We start from the raw sequence: 19987 nt of genomic DNA, 5'->3' as shown, positions 1-19987 counted from the left end.
TCGGTCAACTAACGATTCGTACATTTTATTTCTTTTTAACCGAGTAGGAAAAAGATGGAAGAAATTTATTGTAAAAGGACGTAATAAGATGAGAAAAAAGAGGAGGAATAAGAAGAAGAAGAAGAAAAAAAGAAAAGAAAAAAAATAGGAAAAAGGAAGAAAACGGAAAAAGACACAAAAAAAATTCTCTTGATCTTTTTTCCTCTTTTTATCACACAAATTGTTTATTTTACGCTCGTTACAAAAATTTCCAAATATTTCCTTATATCTGGAAATAACAAAAAATTGTTTATTACTTATTATTATTATTATTATTATTATTATTATTATTATTATTATTATTATCATCATCATCTTTTTTCTTTTCTCGTCTTTTTCTTTCTTCCTTTTCTTTTAAATTCATTTTTACAATATTTCACAATGATTATCAAATGGTTCAACTATGCATAAAAACGTATAGAAATAAATCATTGTATTAAAATTTTTGATGATGATCATACCGCCTTAATCTCACATCTCGGTCTCGTTAACTCCCACCAGTATTATTGGCAGTAGCGCCATTGTGACACGTTCGACAGTTGCGTGCACTCGTACGTGTCACACATGAACGGATACATACATACGTACGCACGTAGCCTGTCGAACGTATAAAGCTTCGAAGATCAAACCAAATTAGCTTTGCTAATATTCCACGTAAACGTGCCGCCGCCGACACAACATCGGCTCTCTCTCTCTCTCTCTCTCTCCCCCCCCCTCACCCCCGTCCTTTTTCACTCTCTTTGCGAACGAGGAGACTGTAGTTCGTGAGAGCGATGCGCGACGAACAGCGAAGAGAAGTAAAGAGAGGAGAAGTGAGGAAAGGAGAGGAGTGGTGATCAGAGGAGAGGAGAGGAGAGGAGAGGAGAGGAGAGGAGAGGAGAGGAGAGGAGAGGAGAGAAGGGGAGTGGATTGAAGAGGAGAGGAAAGGGAAGGAGGAAGACGGAAGGAGATGTAATGGTGGTAGTGCTGATGGTGATGGTGGTGGTGGTGGTGGTGGTGGTGATGGCGGTGGGCGACGAGGGTGAGGGGGAGGAGCCGGTAGACTCAACTTGGTATGAAAGTTATGTCGCGTAAAAATCGATTTATCCGCGTCAGATCTCGAGCATTGTTCTCGAGTTAGTAGGTGGGACGAGGAGGAACGAGAAGGGACCAGAGGGAAAGAGGAAACTCGCTAAGGAATGGGATTCCCTGTTTAACTACTTCGCTTGCTATTGGTAAGACGAGCGTATTTCGCGAGCGTGTTACCTTCTTTCCGTGAAAGTTCTTCCTTCGTACGGTTACTAATTCGTGTAGATAATAGAATGGAATGGAATGAAGAATAAAATGAATTGGAATATAAAATGAATTGGTACGATTTATAAACTCGATCAAAATCTAAAATGGATGGATCGGTATATAATATCACATTCATGGCTCTCGTCATTTTTAAGATAATATTAATTGTAAGAAATTAAAAGGAAAAAGAAAATCAAAAAAAAAAAAAAAGGAAAAAAAAAAGAAAGGAAAAAAAGGAAACAGTGATAGAAAGTTAAGTTTATGCATTTGGGAAGGTTGCGCTTAAGGATCGATAGAACGTACGTCCGCGAGTCGAGTTTACGTTAGAGATCGGCCCGTTCTTTGAGTCGGTCGCCTAAGCGCTCGCGTCCAGCGTACAAATGTTGCCAATAGTCCGACCCACACATATACGCGTACACATTCAAGCGCATTCGTACACACGTACACGTGATATATACATACTCTTACATACGTAAACTATTTTCATACATATATAGACATACCTATATATATATGTATATATCTATATATACATATATCGATCGCGTCCTATGGCCAATGGCTTCGTTCACTGGAGAATGTGTAAAATATATTCCTTTGTATATGTGTATATATATATATATATATATATATATATATATATGTGCACATACATATACATATACATACGTTTGTGTTCCCCCGTATGTGTGGGTGCGAATAGTGCGCACGGATAATATATATGTATACGTTTGATCTGTGGTCGACGCTCAGACTGGTTTACAAGTATAATGAGTCTTGCGCGGCGCATAACATTACATCGTTGCTTGCTCGGGATTTAGATTAACTGTTTACATGAGCAGCGGCCGAACGGAGGAGCCTGAGCGATTATTGCCGTGGCCAGAGAACGGCAGCACCGATAGAAACCGTGTATACTTATGGGAGCGCGCGCGCATACTCATGCATACACGCACGCACGCACTCACTCACTCACTCACTCACTCACTCACTCACTCACTCACGATGACAAAATCAACGGCAAGCCTTTTAGAGATTACACAGAGAAAATGGAATCGTTTTATCTCCGGCCACGACTCTGAGGATATCTCGAATAGGCATGTAACGTGTACGATTAAACGACGAGTTAAATGTAACTATTACATTGTTACTACGATGATTTTTCTTTAATGATAAAAACGTCTCGAAATGTAATGATTACGTTTCTCTTCTTCTCCTTCTCCTTCTTCTTCTTCTTCTTCTTCTTCCTCTTACAATTAGTACGTAACGTATCTTTTTTCTCGTCGAAGTATCGAGGGTCACAAAGGAAACACGTTTATCCTCTTTTTGTTCATTTCGTCAGTATCCGATAATATACGTTTCTATTTAACAAAACTTATTTTATTCATGTATTCGTTCAAAAAAAAAAAAAAAAAAAAAGACAAAAAAAGAAAATGAAAGAAAGAAAACAAAGAAAAGGAAAAAAAAATCCATTAGCAGTTCATATCTAGAGATTAATGTCAACTTGTAGTACCTAATAATTTTGTTCCTTTTTTTTTTTTTTTCTTTTTCTCCTTTTTGTAGACAAGAAAACATTCATTTTCGGAGTATTTAAAAAAAAATTATAAGTATACGTTGAAAAGAATATTATCGAATATCATTACCGAGTCACGAGTACAACAAGTTTTTTAATATTTTCCTCTTTTTCCTTTTTCTTTTTCTTCTTTTTTTTTTTTTCCTAAGTTTCTGGCAACAACTTCCGTCGAGAAAGTTACTTGTTAATCGACGAAAAAAATTTATATATATATATATATATATATATTCGGCGCTTTCGAAAATGTTTCGTTTCGGAGATAGGCTGCTCTAGCAAGCTACGGACGAGTCTACCAGCATGGTTAGAGATTACGAAGTTCATTTCTTTAAAAGTTAGGATCCAGTTTCCGCTGGCCAGTATTTCAGTGGATTACTGTCTAGGGCAGTGCTTTTCAAACTATTGTTCGCGAACTTCCAGACGGGGTGCAGTTTGGGTGAAGGAAGGGTGAGTTTCTTTCTCTCTCTATCTTTCTTTCTCTCTCTCTCTCTCTCTCTCTCTCTTTCTCTTTCTCTTTCTCTTTCTCTTTCTCTTTGAACGAGAAGAAACGAACGATTCTCGCGGAAAAGAGAGAAACAGGAGAAAAAGTGGGAGAGTGGGTGACGAGAAGCGGTGATAGCGGTGGTGATGGCTAAAGTGGAGGGGGTGAGGTAATGGGGTAAGGGTTAAACTACGTGCCGATCTATAGGAATATTTTTGTAATCCTTTGAACTCGACGAACGTATTAATATATTCTAACGAAATCTCGTATAATCTCGATCGTTCATTGAACTTGTCTAAGTTATTTTACCCTTGTCATTGTCACGTTCACTTTTTATCTCGAAAATCTGTACGATTGATTGATCGAACACGGTTTACGTATATATCGGTCTATATAAATATGATTCAACGATATTGTAACTTCGTCGAAGATATTACAAGTATCCCTCGGTTTATTTTAATTATTAATTATACATTCACATCTTATCTTGAAAACTTAAAATTAATCGATATGTTTAGCGCATATCGATTAAGAGATATGATTCGTTTTTCTAGTTTTGTGTCTTTTCTGTACAAACGAAATCTAAACAAATGAACAAAAAAAAAAAAAAAAAAAGAAAAAACAAAACAAAAAAAAAAAATAACGACAACAAAAAAGAAAATAAAATCGAAAAATACGATATATCCTACGTATACAGAACGAACACGAATTCGCTCTCGTTCGAGTAACAAAGAGCTCGTCCACAAATTTCACGCGTGAACACATCGAAATATATATACATATGTACATATATATATATACATATATATGTACATATATATATATATATATGTATGTATATATGATAGACAAGGTAGAGTATATAAAAGCTGGTGTGCATTTTTCGAATGAAATCGTCTGAAGCTGTCTGGTATCCGAAACGACAGAGTAACAACATTCGAATCGTCAAAGCATCAAAAACTACACGCTAGTTTTCTCTATCCATCTCTCTCTCTTTCTCTCTCTCTCTCTCTCTCTCTCTCTCTCAATATCTCTTCTATCTTTTTCTCTCAAACACACAAATACATCTTCGATAAGTTACACTTTCCGAATCGATGTAAAACTGACGAAAGTATATGCGAAGAAGTATCAAAGGGAATACGTTAGGGGGTCCCCGATAGACCTTATCGTCGCGGTAAAATCAATATGTAGAAGAAAAATCAGCGATATATCCCTCGATAAAGTACAAAATACTGCGCTTCTCGTCTTGGAATAGTACGAGAGAGAAAGAGAGAAAGATTGAGAAAGAGAGAGAGAGAGATAGAGAGAGAGAGAGAGAGAGAAATAGAGAAAGGGGAGGGGAGAACCGACGAGGATCCAAATTGATAACATAAAAGGAAAATCGAGTCAGCCTGGATTGGCCGGGTTGGTATATCGACGCGAATGGAGCTGCTTTATATCGTCGGTATATGGTCTCCCTATAAAAGTAAAAAAAGAAGAGAGAGAGAGAGAGAGAGAGAGAGAGAGAGAAAGAGAGAGAAAGAGGGACTTGCATCTTGTAAACATTTCGTAGAGCTCTCCTTCATAAAAAATTTTATATATTTCTATCGAACGGATAACATTATTATCTCTATCATTAAATCATGAAAGAAGATTTGCTCTCTTTTCTTCTTCTTTTTTTTTTCTTTTTTTTTTTTTTTTTTGTCGTTTTTCGTTTTTATTACCGAATGACTGTTGAAACAAGTTTTTCGTTCAGTATATTATAAGTAATGTATATAAAAGAAAAAAGGAATGGAAAACAGCATAGAAGAAGTTAAAGATTAAAATTCGATGGAGATAAAGAGATAAAGAGGTGAGGAGAAAGGGGGGGGGGAGCGAGGGAGGAGGTAGAGGGAGATGGGAAAGAGAGGAGTTTGAATCGGAGATGTCGTATGTTTTAATAAAATAGCGTAGCGAATGTTGGCGTACAATGAGCATACAGAAATAGAGAGAGAGAGAGAGAGAGAGAGAGAGGCACCTTGCAGACGAGCAAAAGCAGGGGTGGTCCACCCTTCGACGCACGTGTCTGCTACCACCAACACCCTACGCGTGCCATTTCTAGACTCTATAAGAGGAAAAGAGAGAAAATGAGATAGAACGTGTGTATGAAAGAGAGAGAGAGATAGAGAGAGAGAGAGAGAGAGAGAGAGAGAGAGAGAGAGAGAAATAGTCGCTCTCTTGGAAAGGTCCGCTCGCAACGGGGGTAGTTTTAGTCGAAGGGGCGGATCAAAAAGGGTGCCCTGTACGATCCTATGCAGAAGTTGTCGATGTTACTGTGCTTCTATGCTAGGCGTCGATCTCCGCACGTGGACATTCTCAGATTACCGAGACAAATCCGCGATCCTGCATGCATAAAGTATTAAGCCTTTGGAAATTTATGAAAATGCGTGTCATTTTTCTCTTCCCGCGAAATCGAATCGAGTTTCCCTTTTACAATCTACATAGTTCGTTTACTCCGTAAATAATTCGACAAAGTGCCTAGCGGGATAAGTAGTCTCTCTCTCTCTCTTTCTCTCTCTCTCTCTCTCTCTCTCCCTCTCTTTTCCTGCCAATTTTTGTTATTATTATTTACTAAGAAACTGTACAGGATGATTTTTGTTTCTTAAAACTCTATCCTGTGAAATTTCAGATCTCTATCCACTCATTTAAGGATCAAAAGAAAGAAGTCTTAAACTTTATTATTTTTTTTTCCTCCGTTAATATTTCGGATATCTGAAAGAGAAAAGAAAAAGAAAACGAAGAAATGGCTATATATCTGTTCTAATTCATATATTTGTTTTAAAATTGTAATACAATTATTAAGGAAATAGGAAAAAAAATTATTGATTTATTGGACGCAAATTCTGCAAACAATCCTTTGATTGATATCCATTTAAAAAATCAAAAGTAATACTCAATCTATCTATCATTGATAAAAATTTCAAAAAAGTTGGTCGGTTGAATATAGTTAAAAATTGAAAAAAGAAATGAAACGTTCGATATACGTATGGAGTATAAACATTAATTTTTATAACATCACAATGAAAATTTTAATTATTATATTAAATTTTTTATTAGATAATAAATAATTGCTGCTGAAAGGATCGAATAGGATCGAATAGGATCGCATAGGATCGAATAAGACCGATAGGATCAAATAGGATCGAATAGGACCGAATAGAATCGAAATATATCTTATAAAATCGAACACGATCTATTAGGACTGAATCAGACCAAATAGGATCAAATAAGATCGAACAGGATCGAATAGATCGAACGGATTCGAACAAATTTGAAAAGTATCGAATTGGATCGAATAGGATCGAATATGATCGGACAGTATTAAACACGAACGAATAAGTTTAAATAGAATCAAATAGGATCGGACAAAATTGAAAAAGATTGAATTAGAATGTGCAGGATCAAATACGATTGATTAGAGTCAAAATCCCAGACGTAACCACGGACAAAACCACATTCAAAACCTAAATCAAAACCACAGACTAAAGCCCATACGCAATTCAGAGGTAAACCGAGTCGAGCCGAGCCGAGCCGATCTGAGCCGAGCCGACCCAATTCGACCCAACCCGTCCTGACCCGAATTGTCCGAGTTGACCTGAGGTAAGCCAAGCCAACCCGTGCCAAGCCAAGATGGGCCGAACTAGTCAAGCCGATCTAACTCGTACTCAACCTGTCTAACCTCACCTGAACTAAGATGAGTCGAACCGATCCGTGCTGAATTGAAGTGAGTCGAATAAAATTGAACGATGCTGAGCTGAACAGAATCTGTAGTGCTATTTTCTGATTTGTCCTTTTCGATCCTGTTCTATTTGATACTATCCAATCCTTTTTAGTCCATCCAATTGGGTCCTATTGGGTCCTAAACTTATTCGGTCCTTTTCGATCGTATTTGATCTCTTTCGTTCTTATTCGACCCAATTCGTTCCAATTCGATCCATTTCGGTCCTATTTGATCATATTTGATCTCTTTCGATTCAAATCGATCCAATTCAATTCAATTCGATTTTTTTTTCGATCGTTATTAGTCTTATTCGATTCAGTTCGATTTACTTCAGTCCTATTCAGTCCTTTTTTATATTTTTTGATCCAATTCGATCCTTTTCGATCCTATCGGATCATATTCGATCTTATTCGATCATTTTCTTTTTTGTTCGATTTTATTCGTTCTGATTCTACTTTGTCCAATCCTGTCACGTCGAATTGTATTCTATAACTCACATTACTCTTTAAAAATATAATAAAAATCAGAAATTTTGACAGAATGATATTTTATGGAAATAACATCATTAAGCAAACACTAATAACAAAAATTTGTCATAATCGTCATTTTCTCATGTTTACTCTGTTAAACTCTTTCATCATTTCGATTTTCATCCTTGATCTCTCATTTATATTAGTTAATATAATCTAGAAAAGTATCAAAGGATCTAAATTTTTAAAATAGAATAGATTAAAATATCGTAAAGTTATTATTAAGAATATTATATAGATATATATATATATATATATATATATATATATATATATATATAAAAATATCAATTTATTTTCTTAAGAATTAATTAATATGTAACTTGTCTTTGATGTTACAATTAATATTAAAACTTTTTAAAAGAAACTATTTATCCATTTTTCATTCTTGTAACAAAGTCGTAATGGGAATAACAGCACGACCTTCTAAAAATATATGACTTATGTATGAATACAGATAATCTTTCAAGTAAAAAACCGCGGTAAGGTAAATAAATCGCGATCTATGTATATTCATATGCAGTTCGCACAACAATTCATATTATCTTATGCAAGCTTTGAACTTTTCATTGGTATCGGATATAACGTTCAGTTGACGTACTTCTTTTTCTTTATCATATACCATATTTTTCATATTCATGAATTAGGAAAGTTATGTGACATCCTTTATCTTACCGTTTACAAACTTATGTTCTAATATACATATACTCATACATATGTATATATATATATATATGTATATGCGCGATATGTAAAACCTTTTCTTTCGATTTTATCGGATTAATAATGTGGCTTAGAAATATATGGCTTAGAAAAAATATCATAAGACGATCATCGTCGATCAAATCATATTTGCTATTCGTTTTCGATTATGTCCTGTGTCGAAAAGTTTCGTTTGACATATTTCATCCATCTGACTCGGTCTTCACTCTCACCCTCTCTTTCTCTCTCTCTCTCTCTCTCGTTCAGTCACTCACTCACTCCAAAGGATATTGAAACAGGAATCGGATCTTATTCCCTGAACCCCCTAGGGGTGAAAAGCGTGGACGCGTTTATATTCGCACTTTCGAGAAGCCCCTCTGGCCTTCTGTAAAATGCCTTACGAAAAAGGGTAGCCGATATCAATTCAGGTCTGCTTATCAAAATAACGCTTACATCTTCATAAATATTTGACCGTAGCTTTTATTGGGGAGCTCGCGACAGCCGTGAAATCGCTATGGAAATGAGCCCAACCAAAAATAAGAGGGACCTTTCGATAGGGACGGTGGTGGTGGGTTGCTGGCACGCGCTTAAGTTATTTGGGAAAAAGGGCTGACAAGTCAAGTGCCGTGTTTAATTATTACAAAGAGAAAGATGAAATCTTAAGATTTGATAGTATGTATATACATATATATATATATATATATATATATATATATATATATACATATATATATATTTAAATATATATATATAGTAAGATTAAATATATATATATATATATATATATATATATATAAATATATTTAATCTTGATCACGAATTTTATTAAGTTTTACGACGTTATATGTGCGTGGAGTGAGCAATGAAAAAAAATTATTTATCGATTAGGAAAACGTATGATTAATAACGGATTTTTTAACTCTTAAAGAAATTTATTATAATGAAATTCTCATTGGATTTATTTCCTCTTATTAATTTTATAAATAAATATCTATACAATGTTTCGTTCCCTCATAATGTTCTTTCTTTCTTTGTAATACCTTTTAAAGGGTTAAAGGAGACGAATCAACGTGAGGAGTCAACATTAAATACGATGGGTTAGTTTCATTTGTTAAAGGACAAGTCTCTTCGTAGAAGAAGACTGAAACCATTAGCGACTTTCTCGTTGTGTTTTATCGTTAGAGACAGAGCAATGGTAGAAAAAATAAGAAAGAAAGATAAAAACAGAGAGAGAGAGAGAGAGAGAGAGAGAGAGAGAGAGAGAGAAAGAGAGAGAAAGAGATAGATAGAGATAGAGATAGATACAAACAGACAGAGAAAGAAATAGTCTCTAAGAAACGTGGGTGCCGGCTGAAGTGTAAGTGCGCCGCGCGGGTGTGTAAACATTTCAAATTAGTATTCAGATGCGCAGCTGTTGACTGCTCGACGGCCGCTTGCTTTCGAGGGCTTCCGAGGCTTCGTTTAATTGTAAGGAGGCAGATGCCCTCCACCTTCCTTTACCTTCGACGTTTCTTCTTCCTCTACCACCATCTCCTCCTCCATCTCAACCTCCTCTCTTCTTCTTCTTCTTCTTCTTTTTCTTTTTTATCCTTCACCTATCCTATCTTTTTCTTTCCACCCTTTTTTCTATCTTCTCTCTTTTTAACTCGAGTCAGTCGTGTGCACTTTTTAGCTCTTTCGTCTTACGGCCCTGGCCCTTGTCCTGACCCTAACCCTTTTCTAGAATCTATCTCTCACCTATGGTTTCTTATTGCGTTCATTCGATCCGACATTCGAGCTTAATCTTTCACTTTTATCGAACTTAAACTTGACTTTTCCTTTTCTATCTATTGTTTTATGAATTACTTTTTTATGTGAACCGAACATTTATATATATGTATGTGTGTATGTGTGTGTATTTATGTGAATATATATGTGTGTGTGTGTGTGTGTGTGTGTATATATACATCGGCAATAATTAAAAGTGCATCAATCAATTTAACAACACTCATCCATATAATGTTACAAGCAATATTTTATATGATTCTGATTGAGATATTTAATTATCAATATTAATTTAGGATTATACGATTTTTTACGATTAAATCAATCGTTTAATATATCATTAATTAGATCACAGTGATAGAAATATAATTGAAGTATACACGATGAGTAAATTATGTTACATATTTTTATTGTTTTCTTATTATTATTTAAAAATTAATTAAAATTGTCAAATTAACATATTAAATTTAGCATTGTAACTTTGTAAAATGAGTCTGATCGATAAAAACAAAAGGAATTACAAAATCTTTCCTATTTTCATTCGTAAATCTTTAATCGTAGAATTGAGATTTGGAAATTTCTGATGAAGTTTCATCAATGACATGTCCCATAATCGTTGACAATATTAAATGTATTATATATCAATATTAATATTCATTATAAGTTTTTCTCGACTCGAAGAAAATAAGAGAAAAAAAAAAAGAGAGTGAGAGAGAGAGAGAGAGAGAGAGAGAGAGAGAGACTGGTGGTGTGTTAGGATCGACCATAGTCAGCATCAAAGTCGCATTAAAAAACTCGGACGCATCCATCGACGGGGACAATGACCACGATTCGCTTTGGACAACCGGAAGCGGAGTTTCTATCGACTGACAAGTCAGCTCGTTTATCGACATTCGATGTAGCTGCTGCATTGTTGCATCTCTCTCTCTCTCTCTCTCTCTCTCTCTCTCTTTCTCTATCTATCTATCTATCTATCTATCTATCTATCTATCTCGCGAACAAAAAGAAAGCCCTTTTTTACGACTCGCTTTTGAAGCAACCACCACTACCACCCAGCAGCACCACTGGCCTGCTGGAAAATATGGTCGGTCGATCGTTGCGTAAAAAAAAAAAAAATGAAAAAAAAAATAACCAAAAATATAAAAAATATATATATATATATATAAATTCGAGAGAGAATATTTTTAGAGAGTCGAGAGATTAAAAAAAAAGAAAGTAATAGAGAGGCTGTCGTATCCGTGTGTAACATCGTTTGACAAGCTGACATTAAATCTTCGCGAATACCTTGACGGGAACATTATACCAATCGAGAACGACTCGACGCGACAGGTCTCATTTATGGAATATACATATACATAAGAAGAAGAAGAAGAAGTTGAAGAAGTAAAGGAGGAGAAAGAAGAAGAAGAAGTCAAGATAGAAAGAGAAAGTTAAAAGCGAGTATGCAATCGGTTTTCATCGTTGGAGCCATAATCTTAAGAATTCATAACCTATGGTTAAATCAATTCCCGTAGTCCTTCGTCACTATTACCGCTGACATAGTGATCGTTTGGCTAATTCAGTAGTTACAAACTACCTATTTTGACCATAACCGTCGATTTGATGCGTAAGAAAGAAAAAAAAAGAAGAAAAAAAGAAAAAAAAACGAACTGTTAATTTATTGCAAATAATTTTTTCTCTCTTTCTTTTTTTTTTTCTTTTTTTTTTTCTATTTGATAATTCATCGAACATATCTTGTATCATTCGTTATATTAAGTTTATATAATATTTAAAATAATAAATATGAAAGTTAACTCTTATGATATTCATTAATTAATATTCAAGCAAAATTATAAAGCAAGAAATCTGAAGGAGAAAAAAATAAAGGGGGGAAAAGAAAAAAGAAAAAAAAAGAAAAGAAAAAAATAAAAATGAAAAAATAATAAGTTAGAGAGAAATAGCATATTATTCGTATAAAGAAAAAAAAAAAGAAAAACAATTTTTGCATTGAAATTATATCTATATACGCTTTAATCGTACAACGTTAATCGCGTAATAAGGTTACAAGTGAAGAAGCATATAAGTAATCGTTTAAAAATTCTAATTAAATTTATAACAGTCGAATGATCAAATACTTATACACAGAGAGCAAAGGAAAGAACCATACGTCGTCAGGTCCGACGTAATAAAAAAGATCCTCGTTTTAGTCGCATAATGGGTCAAACGCATATATGGCTCAGACTGGTTTTCTCTTAATATCCTTTCCATTATAGCGTTCGCACCCCCTCCTACGATCTTACTTACGACATATTAGGCTTACAGCCGAGCTGCGATTCTTCGAAGAAGTTACGTTACATTACGTTACGTTACATTACGTTACGTTACATTACGTTACATTTAACTCTCTATCTCTTTCTATTTTTATTACTTTAAATTATCGAATCACTTATATAGCATTAGTTTGTCCCCTTTCTAATTTTCTAACGATCATTCCTTAATTGAAAATTATTCGATAATGTTACGAAACTTCGTAAAATCAATTATATCCCCCTGTATCATTATATCCGATTTTGTTCATTCGCGTTCGTTCATTCGTTATATTATTTTATTTTCAATCTAATCAATTACAGAAGAAAATTACGTTCAAATCCAAATTCGATCTAGTTCTTCTTAACGTTCTTAACTTCTTTCGGATTTCCGTTTGGTTTGAAAGAGAAAAGATCATTAATCTCGTGAGAAGTCCGATCGAGAAGAGGGGGGGGGGAAAGAAAAGGTGGGCACGTGAGGGCCGGGGGTGAGGGGTGGGCAGAGGCAATTTCCTTGGATGTTTACCACGTTACCGAATGTAAGAATCTAATGAGCGAGAGGTCTGCACTGGAGAGAACTGTCTACATCAGTACGTAGAATGGGGAAAAAAGAAAGAAAGAAAGAAAGAAAAAAAGAAAAGAAAAAGAAAAAAAATCAGTAAAACAGAAAGAAAAAGAAAAAATAATAAAATAAAAATAAAAAGAAGTAGAAGAAGAAGAAGAAGAAGAAAACGAAGAAAAAAAGAAGAAGCTAAGCTCGGTCGGTCGATGATATTCAACAGACGGCGTGCCGTAATAGTAAATATAGGCAGTTTGCTTTCAACCGGTGAAATGAGGGAACGGAAAGTGTGGTCATTAATCTGGCGGGAATGTCGTGTTATGACGTTTGGTAAACAATGTAAAACGGTGATGAATCGCGAGCCACGCGTGGCCGGTGCCTTAAATAAACCGTCGTTATTAACTTAATAAACTTGGTAGTAACAACAAATAGGTAGGCCGTGACTTCATACGTGGCACGAGTTCCCTCGATTAGCTTAGCCGCAAGATCAAATCTATATTTACTTCGAGAGAAAGAGAAAGAGAAAGAGAAAGAGAAAGAGAGAGAGAGAGAGAAAGAGAGAGAGAAAGAGAGAGAGAAAGAGAGAGAGAAAGAGGGAGAGAGAAAATGTGGATATCTATCACGAGTTATACGCGTAACACTGGAGATTCGAGATTAAATGTAAGCAAGCAAGTAAAATGGAAAAAAAAGAAACGTAAAAAAGAAAATAGGAATCGCCTGGGTTGGCCTAATGATTTATTTATATCCCTCATTTTCAAAAGCTACGTATGTAAGTTTTTACTAACATAAGTACGATATATATGTATGTATGTATGTATGTATGTATGTATGTATGTATGTATGTACGTAATGTATATCTCTCGTACGAATACTCTCTTTCGGAATTTAACGGGCAATCGAACATGACTAAGTGAAAGTCATGGATTTTAATTAATAGACGTCCAGTGGGTAATCATAACGCGTTAGGCTTTAATTAATTTATTCTATCCTTCGTAGTATGTCACCAAGAATGTCGCATAAAACACGAGGAATTTCATTTTTTTTTCTTCTTTTTTCTTTCTTTTTTCTTTTTCCTTTTTTTTTTTTTTTTTTTTTATTCTTTCTTTCGTAATCACAAGTTATACAATATACGAGACATTTAAAATTCTCATCTTATTACCTTGAATAACTTCAAATTTATTCATTGCATTAAATGTTCCCATTATTGTAACGTTCTTTAAAAAGGAAGGGAAAAAAAAACAAAATCAAACAAGAGAGAGAGAGAAAGTTATATATATATATATATATATATATATATAAAGAAAAAGAAGAAGAAGAAAACAAAAAAAGAAAAAAGAAGAGAAAGTTCGATTTTTCTACGCGACGATTTTTTCTTTTATATATATTTATAAGAAACGATTTTCAAAAGAGTTATTCGAAACGTGCATGTTAAACGCACGATTCATTCTATATTACAGTAAGGAGTCCCTTAGGCGCAAGGAAGAATTTTCGGAGTGAATATTCAGACTTCCTTCGTCTATCGCGCTACGTGTCGGCGAGAATCCTCGAGAATTTCGAGGCGGATGGCAATAGGTTCGTCCGAACACGCGAGTTTCAAAGCGAAGGAAACCGAAGGAAGCCTAGGTAGCACTTCTCTTACTAACCTTATAGCTAGTAGTAGTAGTAGTAGTAGTAGTTCCCTCAGCCTTGCATTCTCTCCTCTTTCTCCTCCCGTCCCCCGTTCATCGTGACCATCCGATAAGATCACCGGAAGATCATAGATCAAACACGTAAACGCACGGCTCACGGGGGTTGACGCGGTCTTGCCGCGCTTATTATACATTCGTGCTCGACGATAAGAGTCACGATGCTTACACCGGTAAGGGGTAGATAGGCCACTGTTATAAATGTCAGTATTATGCGGAGCATCTTGGAAAATCTTGCACGAGAACGCGATCCTTCGTCCTATACTCTTCTTCCACTTCTATTTCTTTTTTTGTACTTTTTTCTTTTCTTTTTCTCTCTCCTTCTTCTTTTTTTTTTTTTTTTTTACTTTTTATTCCCCCCTTTTTTTTTCTTTTTCAGCGTGTGCCAATGATAACGATCTTTCTTTCACTTTCAAAGAAATAACCTGCCGTATTTAAATGTTAACTCGTCTTTGTTGGATTGAGTATATGTACGTGTATGTGTATATAGTATATTATATATATATATATATATATATGTGTGTAAAATTTTATCTCTTTTTTAAATTAACTGTTACTACCCAAATATTCATTCCAATTCTAAAATAGTAATAGCTTTTTTTTTTAACCTCTAATAATTCAGACTCAGAGTAACTTGTATCAAATTTCATTCTCGAAACGAGGTCCCACCTTAATCGTTATAATATGTACATTTTTATCGATAAATTATAAAAAGAAATTAATTCTTTTGGTTAATGGAAAACATAAGGAAATATGTAATTGTGTATTGCAAAATTCCAAGTTAACGTCATTTTTTAGAAACTTATCTATCTTATCTTTTTATTCGGGTTTTCACGTTGCTCAAGAGTCGGCATTGAGCGGGGCTAATTTAGCCGGTGCCGTTGCGAGGTACGAGGAGAGAAGAAGAGAGAGGAGGAGGAGGAGGAGGAGGAGGAGGAGGAGGAATAGGCGGAGAAGGTGGGGGAGGAAGAGGAGGGCAACTCGCAAGCCGCGCGCTCGTGGCCAGAACGGAAGAGAAGCCACGGGTGGCAAAGGCCGATAGCATCGAAACCGATCCTCTCATCTACCTTGAGTTAGGTAGTTCTCACTGTACCTAATGCATGCAGATCCCCGCGGCCAGAACAACTCTATGGCGCTAAACCGAGGCATTATTGTTCCAGGTGCCATTACGGCAACCTGCTTACACACACGGCCTCTTACAAAAGGTGAAAGCCACGCGGAAGTGCTCGCCCGCGTATGGTAATGCTCAGGCTCGATGCCGATCGAGCTGACGTCTCTCGAAAGGCCAGCTCGCCTTTCCATTTGAATTGGCCTCTTCCAAGTCACGTTTCTAATCCTTATCAATTTTGTTACCTTATGATTTTTAGTATTAACATATATCCCTATTTAAAAAGTTGTTCATCGATTTAATAAGCTATTAAGCTGTTAAGCAATTATTTGGATACTCGTTATTGCCCATTAAATGATAATTTTTATATTTGACTCCGATCGCGTTAAAAATCAAGCGATTTCTTTCTTTCTTTCTTTCTTTCTTTCTTTCTTTTTTTTCCTTTTTCTCTTCGTTTTTTTTTTTGTTTTCGTTTGTTTCTTTTTTGTTTTCGCTTTCCCCCTTTCGAATTGGCCTCTTCCAATGCTTTTTTTTAGATTTATCAGGTCGCTAAGTTTAATCGAAAATAAGGGATTCGTCGGGATGCTTTTATCCACAGGTAGAAAAGAGAGCTTTTTGGGATGAGTACAATAGTTCCCAATGGTTCCACTTTGATCGTTCCGTAAAGGCGAAGGCGGACCTTTAATAAAAACAGCACGTATCGGTTCGGATGGTTGGATATATGATATTCTCCTTCCCGTCCTCATAAAACCGTCCTTCTGATGGGAACTCGCTGAGGTAGAATACTACAGGAAAAGGGCTCCACCGCAGCTATCATAATACAGAGACACCCGGAACATGGATCTCGTGTTTATGGTGCGTCATCCGCATCGTATCCCCCGGTTGATCGGTCGGCTCTTGTTACCAACCCGTTATTGGGACCTCGTGGTATCTTAATGAGTACACTCCGCGGTTTTACTCGAAAAATACAAGCTTCTCTCTCTCTCTCTCTCTCTCTCTTTCTCTCTCACCTTTCCTCTTTCTTCTCTTTCGTAGGCCCTGCTAATCAGTTAGAGCCCGCATACGAGGATATCGTGTGTTGTAGTCTCATCGAAAGTAGAATTCGTGAAGGGATTAAAAGTGTCATCGTAGAAAATCAAACGTAGAAGACAATCAACGCGGTTAGATTAGAACAGAATAGAAAATTTTTTTAAATTATTAATGACATCACCTGCTCAATTTTTAATCATAATATCGTACACATATATATATATATATAAACGAAATATTATTACCATTAACACTCGTTAATTCTCTAATATAACCATTCACAAATTATTTCGAAAGAAAATCAATTTCAATATTAATTACGCTTAACCAAGTGCCGAGCATATTTAAATTTCTTTTTTTAGCCGGGTGTGAATTAAGAAGAAGAAGAAGAAAAAAGAAAAGAAAAGAAAAGAAAAGAAAAATGACAGGAAGGAAAAGAGAAAACAGGAAAACAGGAAAGAAAAAAGGTACGAAAGAAAAAAATTAGGTTATACGTGGGGGGGAGGGGAGGGGGAGGTTAACGAGGGATCGTTTTCACTTTGGTCTTTCGTCGTCGTAGATCGCGTCGTTCTCATTCGATTTCTTGCCTTTGCTCTTCTCGTTCGATTCGTTTTACCGAGTATCGCGTTATCCTCAGATCGAAGCTACATTGGTGCTCTCGAGTTCCTCGGCAAGTCGCGATCGGCAACCGAGTTAAGGAGAATGAATCGGCGAAGGCAAAAAACAAGCACTGCCTCGCGCGCCCTCTTTTAATCCGCCCCTGATACGCGATCGGCAGAAGAGAGACTCGCTTCTTCTTCTTCTTCTTCTTCTTCTTTTCTTCTTTTCTTTTTCTCATCCTATACCTCTCTCTCTCTCTCTCCTCTCTCTCTCTCTCCATCTCTCTCTCTCTCTCTCTCTCTCTCTCTTTCTTTTTCTTTTTCTCTTTCTCTCTTGAAGAAGCATACATACGCTATTAACGCGCGCAATGCGGCCTCGAGTTTGCGGTTACGGGCACGCGTGTACGCGCCGCAGGAAGTTACTTCTTATCGCTGGTCTGCTCCGATCCTGCCATCCTGGTGATATATTATTTAAGAACCTTATGCTAATACAAGTAAGCGAGCATTACCTCTTGCTTTAATGCATTAAGAGCTCGCTCAGACCAGAATCGAGTAACCTTTCTTTCGAGTTACTCTCTTTAACACTTTCAACACTTCCGCCATCTTTCTTTCATCTAACGATCTCGAGCGATTTCCTTTTTTTCTTTTTTTTTTTTCTCTCCTCTCTCGTAATTTATTAACATTAAACAATTTGAAATCGTTACGGACGATTTAATATTGCTATCAATTTCTCTTTTATTTTTCTTCTTTCCATTCTCTTTTGTTTTTCTTCGTCTTTGTACATTTTTTTTTTTTTTTTTTTTTTTTTTTTTTTTTTTTTTTTTTTAATTAAACATTTTTCTTCGAGTTTACTTTCGAGAAATGAGAGGGAAAAAAAGAAAAATAAGATAAGAGCGAGCGAGCGAGCGAGCGAGAGAGAGAGAGAGAGAGTAAGAGAGAGAGAGAGAGAGAGAGAGAGAGAGAGGAAGGAGGGAGACGGGAGAGTTCGCGTAACTTTCGGTTATATCCAAGAGAATTTATTGCCTCATTTATCGGGCCGGCCATTCGTCGCACGTTTTACTTGACGGTTGAGTCCAAGAGGCGTCTCGTGATCGCGCCTCTCTCAGCAACGTGGAGAGAAAGAGAGACAGGGGGAGATCCTTTAATAAGCGAACTTCCTGGAACGCAATGAAAAATATGTTTTTGCAGGCACGCACGATACGTGTCGCGATTTTATTATACCTGCCCACTTCCGACGATACTCACAGACGACGACGCGTTGTTCCTCTTCTTCCTATGACGAACGACGAGAAAACGACCCGTCTTGTCCGGTCTCTCTTTTCTTATTCCCTTTTACTCTTAACTTTATGCGAATAAAAGGATTTGCATTATTCGACGATCGAGTGTAAAGGAGAAAAGATTCAAAAAAATAAAAAAAAAGAAAAAAAAAAGGAAAAAAGAAGAAATAATTATTCTAAATACCATTGAAAATGGAGCATTCGCTTAATCTTTGAATAATAATCTAGGAATGATAATATTTCTTTGTTTGTTATTTACAAGAAAAATAAATAAAAAGAAAAACAAAAAAGAAGACGTAGAAATTAAATATCTAAGATATCTGTTGGAATTTAGAAATATGTTAAATGAATATTTATTTATTATTCGATAATTCGAAAAATAAATATAAAATTTAAATAAAAATAAACATTGACGAATTATCTAACTTTAACTGTATGTCAAATTGTAAGTAAACGTAAAACGTTAATATTTATTGAAATTATATAGCGATTATTATCTATTTTTTCTAATATAAATATATATATATATGTAAAAATATAGATAATATTTATTCGTCGTTTCTCAAATCGAATATCTGACGGTGGAAGAGAGATAAATATATATACATATAAACGACTCAAAGTCCTTGGATAATTACGCATAATGTCGGTGTTCCGATAGGCCCGTAGGATGGCTCGATATTATATCAAGCGTGCACGAGGTCGTGGCGAAACATTTTGTGAAAGAGACCAAATCGTTCGCTTCCGGTGAGTCTTTCTGACTCGGGTCAGCGGATGAGGTGGGGCTCTCATTTATGAACCTGCTGCACCTTAACAAATCTGTCTATCTAAACGTTCGATGGATGACTGGATGGATGGATGGATGGATGGATGGATGGATGGATGAATGTTCTCTCTTTCTTGTTTATTTTTTCATTTTTTTTTCTTTTTTCCTTTTTTTCATCTCTATAATATAAGCAAGAACAGATCTCGCGGTTTCACGTAAATCATCGATCGATGACGAACATTGCCTATATTCGACGATGATTTGCGTAACAATTAATTGTTTCGATCGATTTGCTCTCGGCTTCGAAAAAGAACTTATATTACATAATAGTGTCCATGAGAAAAAACGATATAGAGAGAGAGAGAGAGAGAGAGAGAGAGAGAGAGAGAGAGAGATAGATAGAGAGAGAGAGAGAAAGAGAAAGAGAAAGAGAAAGAGACAGAGAGAACAGTAATAGAGACGAGTCGATGATTAAAATTGAAGTATCGGCCGAAGTAATTAGCTCGCACGCAACAACGTACGCTTGGAAGTCGTACCGCGTAATAATCAGGTATATAAATAGTAACGATGCTCCGGTGCTAA

General features: G+C 35.8%; 1 long non-coding RNA gene across 1 annotated transcript in view; it reads left to right on the top strand.

Moving 5' to 3' along the window:
* Window positions 1-1084: 1084 nt before the first annotated feature.
* LOC124421953 overlaps window positions 1085-19987 on the top strand; it is a 54974-nt gene continuing 36071 nt past the window's right edge. Inside the window, exon 1 of the long non-coding RNA XR_006941771.1 lies at window positions 1085-1253. This is a non-coding gene — a long non-coding RNA (uncharacterized LOC124421953). The remainder of the gene's footprint in view (window positions 1254-19987) is intronic.

Source organism: Vespa crabro, chromosome 2 (assembly GCF_910589235.1).
Source record: "Vespa crabro chromosome 2, iyVesCrab1.2, whole genome shotgun sequence".
NCBI lineage: Eukaryota > Metazoa > Arthropoda > Insecta > Hymenoptera > Vespidae > Vespa > Vespa crabro.
Note: the sequence above shows the minus strand (reverse complement) of the source record. Positions and strands in the feature narration are given on the sequence as shown.